At 40.3% G+C, this 21,424-nt stretch overlaps 1 long non-coding RNA gene across 2 annotated transcripts in view; it reads right to left on the bottom strand.

Annotated features, from left to right (window-relative positions):
• Positions 1-1,656: 1,656 nt before the first annotated feature.
• LOC145716472 (uncharacterized) overlaps positions 1,657-21,424 on the bottom strand; it is a 25,954-nt gene continuing 6,186 nt past the window's right edge. The window contains exons 2-3 of one of the 2 annotated variants that reach the window (XR_014139125.1): positions 2,740-3,368; positions 1,657-2,537 (exon numbers count right to left, since the gene is read on the bottom strand). This is a non-coding gene — a long non-coding RNA (uncharacterized LOC145716472). Of the gene's footprint in view, positions 2,538-2,739; positions 3,369-13,859; positions 14,130-21,424 lie in introns of those variants that run through there. The other variant, XR_014139126.1, reaches the window with a different exon arrangement.

The following is a 21,424-nucleotide window of genomic DNA, read 5'->3' as shown; positions in this document are numbered from 1 at the left end:
ATTCAAATCAATTTATTCTTAAATTCCAGTCCCAGTACCATCTGATGGGGGGGGGGGTCATGACTGCAGACCATACTGTTATCTCCCTGCTCTCAATTCCTCTACTGCCACTTGAGACCTAGAATCCCAAGCTAATGCTTCTTTTGAAATCAATCCATCATTTATGGACACTCGTTGGGTTCACACACTGCTCGGAGCGTAATGGAGATTTCTGGTTGATCTTCTAGCTATTGTCTTTGCTGTTCACCATTTTAAACAATTTGTTCCTTCCCAAAGATGACCAAGATAACTAAGGGCTTTTCATCCTTTTAAACCCTATGCAAGAGAAACATTTCTCCCCCTTCTTAGGCAAGAAAGAACCAGGGTGCACTAAACTGGTGAAAACTATTGAACTCTTGACCTTTAACCCCTTCCAAATGGAATAAATCTCAGTTAAAGTACAAATCAGTTATTCACTGAGGAAACCCTATGCAGATAAAAAATTACTGGTTTTGGGTACCACGTGGGGTAAGTGCTCTGAATCCTAGTTTTTGGATATCTAGGCTGTGGAATCACTAATAGGCATATTCCACAGTCAGGATGCAGAATGAGAGTAATTCTTTGGGGATCTGAACCTTGCAGAGAAAAATAAATGAACAAGGCTAGATCCAGGTCTCAGAGTCTGGCAATCCCACTTTACTCACGAACAGATAACGGAATCTCTGTAGCATTTGCTTAACATCTAAAACCTCAAAATGCCTCTATTTCTAGGTCAGTATCATCTCTGTATCAAGAAACTGTTCCCGAACACTGAGAAATTTAGCCTGGTATTTTGAAAAGTCACCCTAGTTCACCTGTGCTGAGAGGAAAACTGAAAAAAAAAAACAAAAAAAACCCACCAAAATTCTCCTCCCTTTAATTGAACAAACTGTAGCCTGCCCTTGAATGACTTTTCTGTAGCTTATCCACTGTGGTAGGTTACTGTCAAAAATATTTACCCATGGGACACCTGGGTGGCTCAGTTGGTTAAGCGTCTGCCTTCAGCTCAGGTCATGATCCCAGGATCCTGGGATCGAGTCCCACATCGTGCTGCTTGCTCAGCGGGGAGCCTGCTTCTCCCTCTGCCTGCCTCTCCCCCTGCTTGTGCTCTGTCTCTCTCTGACAAATAAATAAATAAAATCTTAAAAAAAAAAAATTTACCCTTTTCCCCTTTTACCTCCATGAAAGGAATATTCTTCTTCTACTCCTTTACTTTGGTTTGGCCATGTGACGTTCTTCGGCAGATGGGACACAGACAGGGACTTGGAACGTGCTTGAGTGGTTGGGCTCGCCCTCTTGCACTTCTGTCATCATCACGAGAAGAGCATGTCTTGACTAGCCGCTGGTCCAAGGAGGGTGAAGACATAAAGAGCAGCTTCCCAGCTGACCTGCAGCTATGTGAGATGGAGTGATTGTCCAAGGAGGGTGAAGACACACGGAGCAGCCACCCAGCTGGCCCGCGGCTGTGTCAGATTGATTGTTATTTTAATGTGCTGAGTTCTGGGGAAAGTTTGTTACACAGTGTTTTTGTGGCAATAGCTAACTGAGGTACACACCAATAATTTCACAGCCAGATTTTCTGGAGTTCTGTTTCAGTTCCCAGAAAATACCATTCTTGACCTTAAAGATGCAAACATAATATTTTCCTAGGGGCTTCTAGATCAAATGGCATAGTGCCCTTCAGACAAATGCTTATATTTTTTTCTTTTCTTTCTTTTTTTTTAAAATTTCTGACATTGTGAGTATTGTGAGTAGCTCACAGGGAAATGAGGTGTCTCTGTGTGCACAGGTACTTACTTGATTCCAGGCTCAGAGGAATCTGATTGTGATCCCTACATCTGTCACTGTGTCATGGACTGCCAGAAACTTGAAAGAAGGAGGAACTATCAGTCAGGGGCTCAGCAAGAATCAGAAAGACACTCAGCTTTGTGGTGTAGAGGCTTTTTTAAAAAGATTTTATTTATTTATTTGAAAGAGGGAGACAGCGCTGAGAGTGAGAGCATGCAAGCAAAAGGAGGGGGGAGGGACAGAGGGAGAAGGAGAAGCAGACTCCCCACTGAGTAGAGCCAGCCTGACATGGGGGCTAGATCACAGGACCCCAGGATTATGACCCGAGCCAAAGGCAGATACTTAACCGACTGAGTCACCCAGGTGCCCCATGTAGAGGCTTTTCAATAAAGGTAGGGTTAGAGGAAACCAGGAGGGAGGAACCAGAGACTAGACAGAGTGGGGGTCAGTTGCAATCCCCAGCCTGAACAGCAGGGGGACTCGACCCTGTTATCAGAGCCTGGTTGAGAGCTAAAGTCAAAGGGACTGCCCTATGGGAGCTGCAGTTTGGTGATAAGGCCATAGACAAAACACAGGGAAGCAGAGTGGGTGGGAGGGAATAAATGCCCTGGCATCTCTCTTCTCCCACATTCTGACCTCCGGCTGGCGACTCCTACTTGCTAGAGGGTGACACAGTCCATAGAAGCCAGCTTCCCAGGGCAAAGAACACAGCAGAGGAAAACAGAGCTGATCTGGGGAGAATCAAAGAACAATCAGAATACAGACATACCTCAGAGATATTGCAGATTCAGTTCCAGACTGTCACAATAAAGGACATATTGCAATAATGTGAGTTAAATGAATTTTTTGGTTTCCTAGTGCATATAAAAGTTAGGTATATACTTGTTTATTAAGTGTACAATAATAGCATTCTGTCTAAAAAAATGTACATACCTTAATTAAAAATACTTTATTGCTAAGAAGTGCTAATGATCATCTGAGCTTTTGGTGAGTCATCATCTCTTTGATAGTGGAGGGTCTTGCCTCAGTGTTGATGGCTGCTGACTGATTGGGATGGTGCTTGCCGAAGATTGGGGTGGCTGTCACAATTTCTCAAAATAACATGACGGAGTCTGCCACATCCATTGCCTCTTCCTTTTACAAATGATTTCTCTGTAGCATGCGATGCTGTCTGATACTATTTTACCCATGGTAGAACTTCTTTCACAATTGGGAGTCAAGCCTCTGCAACCCTGCCACTGCTTTATCAACTAAGTGCATGTCACATTCTACATCCTCTGTTGTCATCTCAACAGTCTTCGTAGCATCTTCACTGGGAGTCAATTCCATCTCAAGAAACCACTTTCTTTGCTCATCCTTGAGAAGCAACTCATCTGTCAAAGTTTTATCATGAGTTTGCAGCAATTCAGATACAAGAACAACGAAAAAGTTTGAACTATTGCAAAGGATTATCACAAGATGAGCCAGAGACCCAAAAATGAACAAACATTGGGAAAATGGCGCCGATGAATTCGTGTGCCTCAGGGTTGCTGCAAACCTTCAGTTTGTAAAAAATGTGGTATCTGTGAAGCACATAAAACCAAGTATGATTGCAGAGGTTTATTAACACTGGACCCAGTTACCTCAGGAAAGAAAACATGGCGGGGAGAGAGAACAAGAAAGGGGTTATGTTTATAAGGATACTGGTTAGGGAAAGTGTACAGTCTTTCATTGTTAATTGATTAGCAAAAGATGGAGAATTAAATAATCTGTGATTGGACCAGTAGGTTTCTTTGCACTGTACTACGTTGACTTCAAGAATTTCTCTAAAGGCATCACAAGATAAGCCCATGGCACTAGAGGGGATCAGTGAAATTAATATTAAAGCATCTGGAAGATAATTATTTTGAGGAGGGCTAGGGTACTAAGTTTCAGGCCTGAATTTATGGATTTGGAATTGGGATTTAAGAAGAAATATCTTGGGCGCCTGGGTGGCTCAGTTGGTTAAGCGACTGCCTTCGGCTCAGGTCATGATCCCAGGGTCCCGGGATTGAGTCCCACATCGGGCTCCTGGCTCAGCGGGAAGCCTGCTTCTCCCTCTCCCACTCCCCCTGCTTGTGTTCCTGCTCTCGCTGTCTCTGTCTCTGTCAAATAAATAAATAAAATCTTTAAAAAAAAGAAAAGAAGAAATATCTTAATGGATAGTGAAGCAAAACATATCTTGGTGCCAGAAGATTTCTAACACCTTTGAGCCATGAAACCCTGACACTGTTTCAATTTTGTGATACTCTTCTGATTCTTGGCCTATAAAAATATTATGTGAAGCTATTTACCAAACTTAACTCATGACATATCCATAAACCCACGCTTGCCAAAATATTTTAGGTGAGAGAAAGGAAGGCAAGTGATGCTGAGGACTCCTGGGTCCATATACATGCATGCCTATACACACACCAGCATCAGTGATCTTTCTTCAGCAAAATTACACTTCCTTTCCATCTTTGTTTCCAAAAATAGGCTAAAGTGAATAAAACCCAAATATCAACACGTTGAGGATATCTTCTATTATACACAGAAGTATCTTAATATGCTGGGAAACAATATTATATATTGTACCAATTTGCCTTGAAAAATCAAGTAGCTGACTCTTCATCTGAACTCAAATAAGTGAGACACACTTCCTTGGTTTTGAGATTGTTCCTTAAACTAGATCTTTACCTCAGAAGAACTCTCAAACAATAATATTGTGGGGATAACGCTAGGTAAACTCAACGGAAGTGAATTCTAGGTCTTTAGGAATGCTGGATGTGAACCCATTTCAAGTATCAGAAGATTTACTAACAATAGGTTCATACCAATATTTTATTAGTCAGTTTGCTTGATATTAAGCTAGCCTACATTGGGTTTCTTCAGAACAGACCCTGAGACTAGGACCAAGGCTAGGAGTTTATTTGGAAGGCAATCTCAGGAAACATCAGTGGGGGGAGGGGGCAGTGAGCCAGGGAAGGGAAGGAAGCCAGTAGATGAATTCATGAGTATGTTATAGCTGTGGGGAACTTGGGCTCATTTCTACTTCTACTGTGCAACTCTGGGAAGTGGTGTAGAGCAGACCCAAGAGTTGTCTCACCCAAAGGATGAGAAAGATGGAGGACTTAGCCACTAACTCCCATCTGTCATGAGTCTGAGGCTGGTCCCGGGGATGTCAACTCGCTGGCACCCAGAATGTTCCTGTGGTCAGATAACGCTCTCAGGCTAAGGGATGCAGGTATTGGCAACAGAAAGCTTATCAGCATGCATAGGAATGTTGAGTGACAAGGGGATATATAAATGGTGTGCCGAAAGCACCTACTCAGAGGCATAACCAATTATCAACACACTACTAAGGCCTCCTCTTAATGGGAGGAAACCAAAAGGCCAGCAACCAAGGCTGCCAAGATATGAGAAGCATAAACTGTAACCCTTCTAATAGCAGTCCTACTTTCTTCCCACATAGGATTCTTGCATGCTTCTCCTCGAGCCCCAGGCAGTCCCTAGAGGTCAGACTAAGGGAGGCCTGAGAATTGTAATCACCCTATTTCTCTACAGGCTTGAAAGCCACGGGATTACCCCTTTGAAGGGAAATACTGAAGCCGAGGTGCTTACTGTTCTTCAATAAGATGCCCAATCTTATTGGAAATTGGACATTTGGTTTCCTCCCATTAAGAGGAAGCTTTAGTAGTGTGCTGATAATCGGTTATGCCCCTGGTAGGTACTTTCGGCACACCATTTATATATCCCCTTGTCACTCAACATTCCTATGCATGCTGATAAGCTTTCTATTGCCAATAATTGTACTTTCCTTTTAGATTTTATGGCATGTCCCTGTCTTAACATGAGTCCCAGCCCTACAAGCTTCTTGTACCTGGTAACGTCAAACTGAATGAGCAACTATGACTAAGGCTGTTTGTATTTCTGAAATTGGGGATTGGAGGAGGGTGCAGGAAAGGAGAGTTTCCCCTGCCCTAAGGTTCCAGGGTGCTGCAAAAAAGACAGTGGTTGATGCTGATTCTAGAAAACTGGTTCTCATGGATCTTTTAGGCTGATTTCCTCATCTCCTAACTTTATGGGAGGAAGGATTCCTTTGAACAAAGTGAGGACTAGATAAGGAGTAAGTAGTTAACTAGAAAGGCGTGGTAGGTAGTTAAGTGTTCTGGGCAAGGGAATCACGTGTAAAAAATACATTAGGCCAAAGGAATAAGCTCACAAAAACATGCTCAATATCTTTAGTCATTAGAGAAATGCAAGTTAACACTAAACTGAGATACTACTTCACACCCAATAGAATAGCTAAATTTTAAGACTGACAAATACCAAGTGTTGATGAAGAGCCAGAACAATGAGAACTCATATATACTGCTGGTGGGAGTCTAAAAATGTGGTAAAGGGTGTGGTAGTTTCTTATAAACATATACCCACCTTAAGATCCAGCAATTGTAGATCTAGGTCATTGTCCAAGATAAGTGGAAATATACTTTCACAAAAGGACTTGTATAAACAATGTTCATAGCAGTTTTATTCACAATAGCCCCAAACTGGAAACAATCCAAATGTCTCCTGACAAGAGGATGGGTAAACAAGTTGTGGTATTATATTACCACTCAGTATTAAAAAGGATGACTTATTATACTGATACCTGCAACAACATGACCGAATCTCACAAACCTAATGCTGAGAAAAGAAGCCAGACATAAAAGGGAATATAAATACTGTATGTTTCCACTTAGGTGAAGTGCTAGAATAGGCAAAACTCACCTAGGGTGAAAAAAACAATGGTTGCTTCTGGGGGATTCAGGGAATCACCTGGGAAGGCAGGAGGACTCTTTCTCATGAGATGGAACTCTGGTAAGATCGTAGGTACACAGGTGTATCTAGTTGTCAAAATGGTTCAATTAATTGTGCATTTCAATATATGTACATTTTACCATAAAAACTCTAAAAAGTAATGATAACCAAATAGAGGGGCTGGAGAGTGGGTGGTATAGATAAAACAAGAGTGGTAGAATATTCATGGTTGAAGTTGAGTGATGAGTAAGTGGGATTCATTACACAATTCTGTTTATCTATGTTAGAAATTTTCCACACACACACACACACAAAAGTAAAAAAACAAAACTAAACAAAACCCAATAAGCAAACATCATCAAAAAGCTTTCAGGAAACTGAAAACAGTGCAGAATGGCTGAAGTGGAGTGCCTTTTCCACTCGTTCATCTAGTAGGAATCTTCCAGACAGTGGTGGACTGAAGATACCAAATCTCTTAGTCACATCTCACTTGAGAGCATGGATGGTTACAATGATTAGCTAACACAAACAAAAAGCTGTGGTGGGAAAAACACATTTATACCCCATGTGTAAACATAACTTACCAAATATTGTTCCTTGACGTACCTTGCAGCAGTTGGAACAAGCATTTATACATGAGCCATTTAGCTACCATGGAACATGGACATACTGGTTACAGGCTCAGAGCAGTATAATCCCCTTTCTTAACCTGGTAAAGCTCCTGAAGTTGCAGTAACTAAAATACACCACACCCAATCAATAACTAATTTTAAAAAAGCGATACATGTCTTATAAATCAAAAATCATGTCTGGAAATACATAATATGGCCAATAAATCATCACCTCTCATCACTTCCTACTTTAAAATAGATTAATGCTGGGGCACCTGGGTGACTCAGTTGTTAAGCGTCTGCCTTTGGCTCAGGTCGTGATCCCAGGGTCCTGGGATCGAGCCCCGCATCGGGCTCCCTGCTCGGCGGGAAGCCTGCTTCTCCCTCTCCCACTCCCCCTGCTTGTGTTCCTGCTCTCACTATCTCTCTCTGTCAAATAAATAAATAAAAATCTTTAAAAGGATAAAAAATAAATAAAATAAAATAGATTAATGCCAATGTTTTGAATGTTTCATAAGTCTACATTAAATTTCCTTCATCTTAATGCAATGCAGTTGTGTGTGTGAGAGAGAGAGAGGGAGGGAGGGAAAGGGAGAGAGAGACATCAGGGGTTTCTGTAGACTTGTTAGAGTGAATTACAGATTTCCTTTTTAGGAAAAATTTAAAGGTCCCTTTAATTTTGCAGATGAGGGACTCGAAACCAGGACAAATGGAGTTACTTGTCCAGGATAACAAGAGTAAGACCATCACTCAGATCTTCTGATTTCTTCAAATTGAGACAGACTATTCTGCCTATGAATATGAATTTGAAATGAATATGAAATTCTTTCCATTAGCTGCATCCATATTGAATTACTCAAGAGAACTTTATCTTGGCAGTTTACAGAACACTATACAAATTCAGAATTGTTCAAAATGTTTCCAGTGCCGTAGTAGAAATATACCTTTGCCCCATGGAGATTACCACACTGGAATACAGTGACATCTTCAGTATGTGTGCTTCCGAAGCGAGCACAATACGGTGACATCTTCAAAAGATTGTGGAAAATACTGCCAATTCGCCACTTGCATTTGCTTGCTGACCCAGCATCAGAGTGGATATTGAACGATTCAAGAACTTTTCCTCTTTTTTTTTTTCTTGCCCACATCTTCACTTGGGTGCCATCACACACTCTTCACATCAGTTTTTTTTTTTTTTAAGTAGCAAGTTACAATCCATTATTAGTTTATGAAATAAACTAAATGGGACACAATCAGCATCTTTAAAATGAAATTAATTAGACTAGAAAATCGTGTACAACATACATAAGTTAGGGCAAGGACTATTTCGTGAAATTTTTGTCTTAGTCATATACATATGTGTGTACACTGGGTGACAATATAAGACATTTGTTACTGTCGATCACAGTCAAAAGCACTTGAGAGCCAATAGTTCTCAGAGGATCTCGTAAGGACTTTAATGTTCTGATTACTCCTTTCTCAACTCACGTTTGTGTTGTCTAATATTTTAATTTTCATTTTTAGAACCAAAGAAATCAGACATTATTATCATCATCACTTATATAATGTCTGGATTTAACTACATGTTTGCTAGTTTCTGTGCATCTGTGAAAAAAAATTTGTTTTGCAGAGAAGGGGAGAGAAAGCACGTGTGTGGGTGGGATAGCGGGAACGGCAGGGGGAGAGAGGGAAAATCTTAAGTACCCTCCATGCCCAGCATGGAGCCTGATGCAGGGCTTGATCCCTGAGATCCTGACCTGAGCTGAAATCCAGAGCCGGACCCTTAACCAACTGAGTCACACAGGGGTCCCTGAACGTTTTTGTACTGTGGCAAAATTCACATAGCATAAAATTCACAATTTTAGCCATCTTAATGTGTATAATTCAGTGACAGTTCATTTACAACACTGTGCAACCATCACTTCTATCTGGTTCCAGAACATTTTTATCATCCCAAAAAGAAACTCCATACCAATTAAGCAGTCACTTCACATTCCTTCCTCTCCCCAGCCGTTGGCAACCAGTAATCTTCTGTTTCTATGGCTCTGCCTATTCTGGATATTTCAAATGGAATCATACAGTATGTGACCTTCTGTGTCTGGCTTCTTTCACTCAGCATAATGTGGTTATTGTCAATAGTGCTGCTATGGACATTTGTGTACAAGTATCTGTTTGAATACCTATTTTCAATTTGGGGGGGTAATATAACTAGAAATGGATTTGCTGCTTCATATGGTAATGCTATGTTTAACTTTTGAAGGAACCACCAAAATTTTTTCCATAGCAGCTACATTTAAAATTCCCACAAGCAATGTACAAGGGTTCTAATTTCCCTACATTCTCCCCAACACTTGTTATTTTCCATTAAAAAAAATCATAGCCATCCCACTGAGCATGAAGTGGGCATTTCATTGCAGTTTTGATTTGCATTTCTCTAATGACTAATGATGTTGCACATCTTTTCATATGTTTGCTGGTCATTTGTGTATCTTCTTTAGAAAATGTCTATTCAAGTCTTTGCCCACACTTTTTTTTTTTTTTAATTTTTTAAAAGATTTTATTTATTTATTTGTCAGGGGGAGAGAGAGAGAGAAAGAGAGCACAAGCAGCGGGAGGGACAGAGGGAGAAACAGGCCCCCTGCCGAGCAGGGAGCCTGATGTGGGACTCGATCCCAGGACCCTGGGATCATGACCTGAGCAGAAGGCACACGCTTAACCGACTGAGCCACCCAGGCGCCCCTTTGCCTGCACTTTTTAACTGAGTTGTCTTTTCATTATTGAGTTGTTTAAGTTTTTTCTAAATTCTGAATACTAAACACATGACTTATATAATTTACAAATAATAGCTCCCATTCTGTAGGTTCTTTCATTTTTGATCATGTCCTTTGATGCACAAAATCTTCAATTTTGAAGTCCAGTATTTTTGTTGTTGTTGTTGCTTGTGCTCTTGGTGTCATATCTAAGACATCATCCCCAAATCCAAGATCATGGAGATTTACCCCTATGTTTTCTCCCAAGGGTATTATGGTTTTAGCTCTCACATTTAGGTCTTTGATCCATTTTGGGATAATTTTTGTGTACTTCATTCTTCTGCATGTGGGTATCTTGAACGTGCTTTTAGAACCATTTTTCTTCTTTTTAAAGTACACTCTTTTTTTTTTTTAAGATTTATTTATTATTTGAGAGCAGGAGGAAGGGGCAGAGGGAGAACGAGAGAGTCTTAAGCAGACCCCATGCTCAGCTCGGAGCTCAATCTCACAAACTTGAGATCACAACCTGAGCCAAAACCAAGAGTAGATGCTTAACTGACTGAGCCACCCAGGCGCCTCAAAGAACATTCTTTAAAAATTCCTTTACATAAGGTTTCTTGGTTGCAAATGTAATCTATGTTTATCTGAAAGTGTCTTTATTGCCTTTGTCCTTGAAAAATAGTTGTGCTAAATCCACGAATCTAGCTCGACAGTCATTTTCTCTTCAGAACTCTGAAGATATTACTCTGCTGTGTTCTGGTTTCCGTTGTTGCTATTGAGAAACTGATATCTACTTGTCCGCCTTTGTAAGTTATCTACCTTTTTTCTTCTGCCTACTTTTAAGATCTTCTCTTCATCTTTGATATTCTTAACATATATCTGGGTGTGACTTTCTTTTTATTTATCTATTCTATTTTGGACTTTTGTTTCCTCTATCTGTGGATTCATGTCCTTTCGGCAGTTTTGGGAAAATCTCAGCCTTTATGTCTTCAAATATTGCCTTTTTTTCTATTTCCTCCTTCTGTAACTCAAATTAGATATGTTATACTTATTCATTATACCCTCCATGTAGCTTAACATTTCTTCCATATTTACTGCCTTCTTTATGTGTTATAGCCTGAGTATTTCCTTCAGATTTAACTCTCTTCAGCTACATATATTCTGCTGTTTAACCCATCCACTAAATCATTAATTTTAATAATTATATGTTATCTATAAATGTTCTAAGTGTTAAATGTGCCTGGTATCTTTATTAGAATTGTATTTTGACCCTTTTTCAGTTTTTATTCCATCTTTCTTTTTTTTTTCCCTAAGATTTTTTATTTATTCATTTGAGACACAGAGAGAGCATGAGCAGGGGGACAGGCAGAAGGAGAGGGAGAAGCAGACTCCCCACTGAGCAGGGAGCCCGATGTGAGGCTCAATCCCAGGACCCCGGGATCATGACCCGAGCCGAAGGCAGATGCCCAACCATTTGAGCCACCCAGGCGCCCCCCATCTTTAATTTCTTGAAACACTGATCCATAATTACTTTATACTCTCTGTTTCATAATTTCAATATCTAAATTCTCAGGAACTTCAATGTGTTGTTTTCTCCTGATTTTCATTCATGGTAGGTTTGTTAATTTCTTATTATATTTGATTGCATTTAATTTTAACAAATCAGGAGGCTTCAACTGGGGATTTATATTTGTTCCTTCATGGATCCGGGGTGGGACCACTCTAGGCCCCTTCAAAGACTTTGGCTTAAGGGAAGAGTCTCACTCTCCACTTCACAGAAAGCCCACAACTTTAAAGGTCACATAATTAAATAACATCTTAAATTTACAGACAAATAACTTCGATTACAGTTTTAAGCAATTTATCCCAAGGTCACACAGCTAGTATAATAAATCGTGGGAGTAGACCCAAAGTCTCCTGACTCCAAGCCATGCTTATGTATTACACCACACTCTACAATTGATTTGACTTGATACAAATTGTTCAAGTATGTGACATTGCATACCAAAAAGAAGAGGGGGGGAATGCTCTCTTTGAACTAGTTGTTTTCTTCCTTGCCTTTTACAGAACTGATGACTTCATACATAATCTTGTTTGCTGAAAGAAGCACATATTCTTGATGAATATAAATCCTCTATTGTGTGTGTGTTTTTTTTTTAAATAATCTGTGCTATAAGGACAAAAATCTTTTCTTTCTTTCTTCTTCTTCTTTTTTATTTTGGTGACAGTTCAACTCCTAAGTTCAGTAGATAAGGATGGATACTGCCCAACAGTAAATGAGAAACGCAGTTCTAGTTAGAGCCCAGGAAAAAGCTGATTGGTGCATCAGAGTCAAGGTCTCAGAGATATAAATAGAAAATGTCTGATGAATGAGGTTAAGAGGGAAAGGAAGAAGTGTACATGTGTGGAGTGGGGCAGGGTGAAATTTGAAATTCCAGAAGATGTATATGCTTAGCTGATTTGGGGTAGGTTTTAAAGGGGTAAAGACTCAATGCACATTAATATCTACTTTTCTACCTCCCTTCAGGGTGAGGCTGAGTAGAACTGGACTGGAGTTTCTTTAGTGATTTGCTTAGTGAAAGGCTGCTACGTGGTTGAGCCTGTAGCACTAATAGACTCCCATTTGGTCATCAGGGGCTACAGCTGTTTCCTACAATGCTGGGAATCCAGAATAACATATAGAGTTTCCTCCCCAGTAACAGAGGTGAGCTATGGAGGCAGAGTGGGGAGGCAGAATGTATAAGATAGATGTAGCTAGGCTGGGTAGAGCAGGGAGCAGTGAAGGATAGGCATGTGTAAACATACAGGTGAGGAGAGAGAGAGACAGAAGTTACATACAATGGTAACCCTCCATACCCAAGAATGGCACAAGACTGTCCCATAGCTCACAGCTGGGATTAGTAACAGACTAGCTAGGAAGACACTACACATGTTTCACTACTTAAATAGCCTTCTCTGATGTGTCACTTGTCATTTAAGGTCTGATAGCTCTTTTTGGCCCACTGATGGGTATAGCAGGAAATGATAAAATATGGGGTAGATGCCTAGTAGGTGGTTAGAGTGAATATGGGAGATGAGTCAGGAGGTTATGCAGTCAAAGAGAAATGAGGGCAACTTGATTAAGAAAAGGATTATTAGTACAATCCAAAAAGAGATTTGAAATTTATAAGAGAACACTACATAAAATTTTGCCATAAACTGGAAAATCTACATGAAATAGATGATTATATAGAAAATACAAATTACCAAAAGTAATTAAAGAAGAGATAGAAAAATGTACATAGACCAAGTAGCACCAGGTGGGAGGTGGGGTTGAGGGAGTAAAAAGCGTGTAAAAATGTCTACCCTCTAAAAAATCCCCAAGCTAAGATGATTTACCAAGAGAACTCTAGCAAACATTCAGAGTACAGGTATTATCTATGATAGTCACATTTTTCCGAAGTATCAGAAAAGAAGGAGTTTTCCCAATTCATCTTATAAAGTTGTAATAACCCAGGACCAAAACCTTGTCAAGAATTATTCAAAACTGGGCGCCTGGGTGGCTCAGTTGGTTAAGCGACTGCCTTCGGCTCAGGTCATGATCCTGGAGTCCCAGGATCGAGTCCCGCATCAGGCTCCCTGCTCAGCAGGGAGTCTGCTTCTCCCTCTGACCTTCCTCCTTCTCATGCTCTCTCTCATTCTCTCTCTCTCAAATAAATAAATAAAATCTTTAAAAAAAAAAAGAATTATTCAAAACTGAAGACCAGCCTCTCTAAATAAATAAATAAATAAATAATCATAAAATATATAATAATTAATTCTAACACTATATTTATAAAATATACTGTGCCAAAGTAGGTTTTAGTTCAGAAATTAAAGGATTGTACTGAATACTAGAATAACTATAAAGTGATCCATTAATGAAGTTTATTAATAGAACAAAAGATTTAAAAAGCAAAAGATCAAGAGCAAGTAATTACAGCAGAAGTCAGAGGCTGAAGGAGATGCCTACTTGAAGTCTAGTCAAAATGCAGTGAAGATGGGGTGCCTGGGTGGCTCAGTCGATTAAGCATCTGCCTTTGGCTCAGGTCGTGATCTCAGGGTCCTGGGAGGTCCTCCTGTGTCGAGCTCCCTGCTCAGCGGGGAGCCTGCTCCTGCCACTCCCCCTGCTTGTGCGCATGCTCTGTCAAATAAATAAAATCTTTAAAAAAAAAAAATGCAGTGAAGATGATTATTGTAAGCAAAGAACAGGGACAAAGAGAAAATAAAGTATAGGGACTGAGTCTGTTATTTAGACGTGTTTGGTGATCTTTCCTGTCATTTTTTTCCCTTTGGGGCCCTTCTACTATAGTAGGAAGATCCTTTCTCACACAAATAATTCAAGCTATTTAGTATCCCAAGAGGTTCCCAGTAGTGTACTACCACCAAAGCTGGAATTAAAAATATACTTATTAAAAATATCTAGATTGGGCGCCTGGGTGGCTCAGTCGTTAAGCGTCTGCCTTCGGCTCAGGTCATGATCCCAGGGTCCTGGGATCGAGTCCCACATCAGGCTCCCTGCTCGGCGGGAAGCCTGCTTCTCCCTCTCCCACTCCCCCTGCTTGTGTTCCTGCTCTCGCTGTCTCTCTCTGTGTCAAATAAATAAATAAAATCTTTAAAAAATAAAAAAATAAAAATATCTAGATTTATCTGTGAAGTTGGCTGATGATGAAGAGTCCTATCAGCCTACTGTTCACACCTGCGAGATGTTAGGACCTCTGAGATTTCAGTCGGTCAACAGACATTTGGGGTAGATGCTGAGTGTGGGCTATGGCTGCGGTTAGCCCTGAGGAGGACATATCTGCTCTTGTCACTCACTTGGTGACCTTGGGTCATTTATTTCAACTCTTCAAGGCCCTATTCTCATCTGTAAAATGGGGATAATACGAACGTATCTCATAGGGTCGTTATGAGAATGAAAATGAGATCACAAAGCACAGAGCCTGGCTATGGGAAGGCCCAGGAGCCCTTAGCTGAAATGGATCACTACTGTGTTCTTTCAGAAAGGCCCCGTTGCCAACCCCTTCACACGTGCTCGCTCCTCTGAGCGCCACGCAGCGCATCAACGTTGCCCTTCCCAAGTGACGGCCCCTCTGAAGTTCTGCAGCCTGACACCTCAGAATTGCTCTGATTATACTGCTCTTCTGTGAATTTTGTCAGAGCAAACCAACATTCAACAGGCCTAAGCGTTAATATCTGCTTTCCTCCTTATGTTAATTGAGCAAGGAGTCAGCAGGATGTAAACTAAATAGCCCTTGAATATGGACTTATACATAAATATTGAGATACACTAGGTTTCTGGCATTAGGAAGCAAGCTAATTTGCGGTATTTTCTTTTTCTTTTATATTTTAGAACCCTTCGCTACTTTTTTGAAGTACTATTCTACGGGTACAAATATTTCATTCTGTCCTCACAATAACACTGGGAAATACACAGGGTAAAGTACATTTTTCCCATTTAACTGGTGTGAAAACTGAGGCTCAGAGAAGTGTAGTGATTCATCCAATGCCAAACAGATATTTGGTGTCAGAATTTGAACTACCACCAACTAGATCCTAAGACACCATATACAGGAGTGCTTTTTTATTTATCTTTCCTTCCCTCCATCCTTCCCTGTCTCCTTCCATCCCTTCTTTTCTTCCTCTCTTTTTCCTTCCTTCCCTACCTCCAGATCCTCCCTCCCTTCATTATGCAATATTTCACACATATATATTCCTGCCTAAGTGAGTGTCTTTTAACCCATCTTTCAGCTTAAGAAATGTTATTACCCAGGGCGCCTGGGTGGCTCAGTTGGTTAAGCGACTGCCTTCGGCTCAGGTCATGATCCTGGAGTCCCGGGATCGAGTCCCGCATCAGGCTCCCTGCTTGGCGGGGAGTCTGCTTCATCCTCTGACCCTATCCCCTCTCATGTGTTCTCTCTCTCAAATAAATAAATAAAATCTAAAAAAAAAAAAAAAAAGAAATGTTATTACCCATACCTCTGAAGCCCACTGCATCCCACTCCCTACCTAACCACTATCCTGGATTTTGTAGTTATCATTCCCTTGTCTTTCTAGCTTTATCATCTTATCATTTGTGCATCCCTACAAATGTCTATATTATTTCACTTTGCATGTGGATGGATTTTAAGTAAATGGAATCATACTGCAGATATTCATCTCTGTGTAATATTCTATGTCTGAGATTCATTCATGTTGGTGTGTGTAGCTGTAGTTCATTTCCATTGCTTTAGAGGGTTCCACTTTATGAATATACCACACTCTATTCACCTTTTCGCTGACTGATGGGCATTGGGTTGTTTCAGTTCTGTGCTACTCTGAACAAAGTTGTGCATACTCCTGTCGCACACGGGCAAGAGCTTTTCCAGGGGAAATACTGGTTCATGGAATGCACCTACCTACAACTTTACTAGCTAATGCCAAATTGTTTTCCAAACCAATTGTACCAACTCCCATAAGCATATGAATTCCAAGGACTCTGAATTTTCATCGACTTGAAATTGTCAGAAATTTTAGCCAGATCTTGGTTTCCAAACACCACTCTAAGACAGACACCAGAGCTCCTTGGAGAAATAGTTGATTCCAGGGCCAAGGCAGGTAATATGTGAGATGAACCTGGAATGTCTTGTGGTCCCAGAAAGTAAGAACATGCTCCAAAACAAAACAGGACTGGGGACCAAACTGAATTAGCGCTTAAGTGCCACAGTTGGAACAATTCGAGCAGCAAGATAAATAATCACAGTGTTAGATTCTAATCCATAAATATAATAAATATCCATGAGTCCATACTGAAAAAAGTAATTAATTAAATAAGTAAGTGGGGGAGATGGGACAACTCTTCCTTACAGTAGAATTTGAGTGAATAAGTGTAAAAGGAAAGAGAAAAATAGAAAATTACCACAAAATACCACAATAATAATGCTTGCAGACAAGCTCCATCAATAGATGATAAAATTAGTGGGTCAGAGTTTGTGGAGAAATAAAGTTCACATCATTTCAAAATATCTGCCCCAAGATATTTATTAGTTACAAAGGGAAATTCAGTAATTTTAAGCGGGGAAACTTGGCAGAAACCACCTTAAACCAAGTGATCAAAGTTAATACCACCAATTATAAGATACGTCAACATCATGAACCCCGTTATAGGAGGCAGTATGAAGAACACAGTACTCCGTGGTAATCTCACCAAACGTACATCACCTCAGGTCAATTATGAGAAAACATCTGGCAAACTCAAACTGAGAGACGTTTGACAAAATCATCTGTACTCTTCAAAAATATCAAGGTTGTGAAAGACAAGGAATGACTGAGGAGCGATTACACACTGCAGGGGACTAAGGGCAACTGCCAACTTCTTTGCACCCCCAGAGCCTCCCCTACACACACTTAAGTGTCCCCTAGCCTTCCACCAAAACACTGCCTTCCACCAAACCATCTCAATAATTGCACTGGCATTATATTTGTTGGGCTGTAATCAACAATTCATGAGTTGGGTCTCTTTCCTATTGGGCCATGCTCCTTAAGGACATGGAAAATACTTCACTTCTCTTGCTCCTAGCACAGTTCATGGTAGGCACTAAAAGTATTGTTAATTCAATTTATTCAAAATTCCTACCATGATTTCTTTTAACTTTAAAAAAAATATTTATTTATTTTTGAGAGGGAGAGAGTAAGAGAGGGAGAGCACAAGTGGAGAAGCAGACTCCCCACTGAGTAGGGAGCCCGATGTGATACGGGACTCCATCCTAGGACCCTGGGATCATGACCTGAGCAGAAGGCAAATGCTTAACCGACTGAGCCACCCAGGCACCCCCTGCCACAACTTCTTATGTTAGGAGACATTTAATGAATAATTGGTTACTTTTGGGTTTGATTTGCTGGTTGAGACCAGATCCTGTGCATTTCTGAAGATTTTACTATTTTTTTATTCTTCCTTTTCCTTTTTTGTTCTTCTTTCTCCTCCATTTTTAGAGAAGGTAGAGATGCTATAAAGCATAAGGAAATATATGAGTTTAAGCAAAGAGGAATACATATATATATTTATATATTATATACCTAATACGATAAATTATGTATATATTTCTTAAATTTACCCTTTTTTGGAGATAAAAATGTAACTTTTTCCCTAATACTTTATTAAAAGTTGGCCTGTTATTAATATTTTGCCTAATATTATTGGGCTTGGAGCTGAGAACACAGGTTTTTTCCTACTGGTCTTAAAAATACTTTTCAGGGGGGCACTTGGTAGCTCAGTGTTAAGCATCCCACTCTTGATTTTGGCTCAACTCGTGATCTCAGGGTTGTATGATCGAGCCCGGGTTGAGCTCTATGCTGGGCATGAAGCTTGTTTGGGATTCTCTCCCTCTGCCCCTCCCCACTCCCACCCTGCTCTTGCATGAGTGCTCTCTCGCTCTCTCTAAAAAAAAAAATAATAATAATAAAAAATAATTTTCAACACAAGGGAAGTTTTAGCAAGATATGGCTGCCTGGCCTTTATACACTTGCTTAGGGTTCCAAAGATGAAGAAATGTAGGTCATGTGGCACTGTAGTTCTCTGCTTCAACTGTCACTGAGTAATCATGGATCACAGTAATCAGAGTTTCAGCACGTCATTCAGCATGTCAAGAATCATCAGCATTGATGCCTTTGTCACTACTCACCTTATAAATCATAACTAGTTTACAGAATAACCTTTTTTTGCTAACTTTTACATCCTGTGGTTACCAACAGGTGATTTCCCTGTTTCTCTTATCTGACATCTCACTGAGAGATGATGTCAAGGACTAGTTAGGATACTCAACTGGTATAAAAAGACCAATGTACTGGCTGATGGTTACAAAATTGGTAACACATTGCTTATTCTCATTATTCTGTACATGATAAACGAAGCCAGTCAAGCTATTTTCTAAATTTAATTAGTAAAGATTCTGTGAAGATTCAAATGGGAAACGTGAAGAGCTTCGTCTCACTCGTGTTGGAGTCACAGACCTATAGGTAAAGTAGCTTCTCTCTGGACACAAAACAGCACTTAGAAGTAGCTATAGAAGGGGTGCCTGGGTGGCTCAGTGGGCTAAGCGTTTGCCTTCAGCTCAGGTCATGATCCCAGGGTCCTGGGATGGAGCCCCACATCAGGCTCCCTGCTCAGCGGGGAGTCTGCTTCTCCCTCTCCCTCTGCTCCTCCCCTCTGCTCCTGCTCTCTGTCTCAAATAAATAAATAAAATCTTAAAAAAAAAAAAAAAGAAGAAGAAGTAGGTATAGGAATGACAGCTCTGGAGGCCACCAGAAAACATTCTGTTAAAAAATTCTGGGACCTCAGGTAGCCTCAAAACTGTCTATTACATTTGACAAAATACAGCATCCTTTCCTGATTAAAACTCTTCAGAGTGTAGGGATAGAGGGAATGTTCCTCAATTTCACAAAAAGCCATCTATGAAAAGCCCACAGTGAATATTATCCTCAATGGGGAAAAGCTGAAAGCCTTTCCCTTAAGATCAGGAACATGACAGGGATGCCCACTCTCGCCACTATTGTTCAACATAGTACTAGAAGTCCTAGCATCAGCAATCAGACAACAAAAAGAAATAAAAGGTATTCAAATTGGCAAAGAAGAAGTTGGCAAAGAAACTCTTTCTCTTCGCAGATGACATAATACTTTATGTGGAATATCCAAAAGACTCTACCCGCAAATTACTAGAACTCATCCAGCAATTCAGTAATGTGGCAGGATACAAAATCAATGCACGGAAATCGGTTGCTTCTCTATACACTAACAATGTAACTGTAGAAAGAGAAATTAGGAATCGAATCCATTTACAATAGCACCAAAAACCATAAGATACCTAGGAATAAACCTAACCAAAGAAGTAAAGGATCTATACTCTAGAAACTACAGAACACTTATGAAAGAAATTGAAGAAGACATAAAAAGATGGAAAAACATTCCATGCTCATGGATTGTAAGAATAAACATTGTTAAAATGTCTATGCTGCCCTGAGCAATCTACACTTTCAACGCCATCCCTATTAAAATACCATTGGCGTTTTTCAAAGAGCTGAAACAAATAATCCTAAAATTTGTATGGAACCAGAAAAGACCCCGAATCACCAAGGAAATGTTGAAAAAGAAAAACAAAGCTGGGGGCATCATGTTGCCTGATTTCATGCTATATTGCAAAGCTGTGATCACCAAGACAGCATGATATTGGCACAAAAACAGACACATAGATCAATGGAACAGAATAGAGTCTCCAGGAATCGACCCTCAACTCTATGGTCAACTAATCTTCGACAAATCAGGAAAAAATATCCAATGGAAAAAAGTCTCTTCAATAAATGGTGCTGGGAAAATTGGACAGCTATATAGAGAAGAATGAAACTCGACCACTGTCTTACACTATACACAAAGATAAACTCAAAATGGATGAAAGACTTCAATGTGAGACAGGAATCCATCAAAATCCTAGAGAACATAAGCAGTGACCTCTTCGACATCGGCCACAGCAACTTCTTTGATGACATGTCTCCAAAGGCAATGGAAACAAAAGCAAAAATGAACTTTTGGGACTTCATTAAGATAAAAAGCTTCACACAGTAAAGGAAACAGTCAACAAAACTAAAAGGCAACCCATAGAATGGGAGAATTTGCAAAATGACATTACAGATAAAGGGCTGGTATCCAAGATCTATAAAGAACTTCTCAAACTCAACACCCAAAAAGCAAATAATCAAGTCAAAAAATGGGCAGAAGACATGAACAGGCACTTCTCCAAAGAAAACATACAAATGGCTAACAGACACATGAAAAAATGTTCAACATCATTAGCCATCAGGGAAATTCAAATCAAAACCACATTAAGATACCACCTTACACCAGTTAGAATGGCAAAAATTAACAAGGCAGGAGACAACAAATGTTGGAGAGGATGTGGAGAAAGGGGAACCCTCTTTTTTTTTTTTTTTTAAAGATTTTATTTATTTATTTGACAGAGAGAAAGACATAGCAAGAGAGGGAACACAAGCAGGGGGAGTGGGAGAGGGAGAAGCAGGCTTCCCGCGTGGAGCAGGGTGCCCTATGCGGGGCTCGATCCCAGGACCCTGGGATCATGACCTGAGCTGAAGGCAGACGCTTAACGACTGAGCCACCCAGGCGCCCCGAAAGGGGAACCCTCTTATACTGTTGGTGGGAATGCAAGTTGGTACAGCCACTTTGGAAAACAGTAGGGTGTTCCTCAAAAATTTAAAAATAGAGCTACCCTATGACCCAGCAATTGCACTACTGGGTATTTACCCCAAAGATACAGTTGTGGTGAAAAGAAGGGGCACATGCACCCCAATGTTCATAGCAGCAATGTCCACAATAGCTAAACTATGGAAGGAGCCGAGATGCCCTTCAACAGATGAATGGATAAAGAAGATGTGGTTCATATATACAATGGAATA

Source organism: Leptonychotes weddellii, chromosome 12, assembly GCF_054177405.1.
Source record: "Leptonychotes weddellii isolate Sample4059 chromosome 12, ASM5417740v2, whole genome shotgun sequence".
Classification (NCBI taxonomy): Eukaryota; Metazoa; Chordata; class Mammalia; order Carnivora; family Phocidae; genus Leptonychotes; species Leptonychotes weddellii.
Note: the sequence above shows the minus strand (reverse complement) of the source record. Positions and strands in the feature narration are given on the sequence as shown.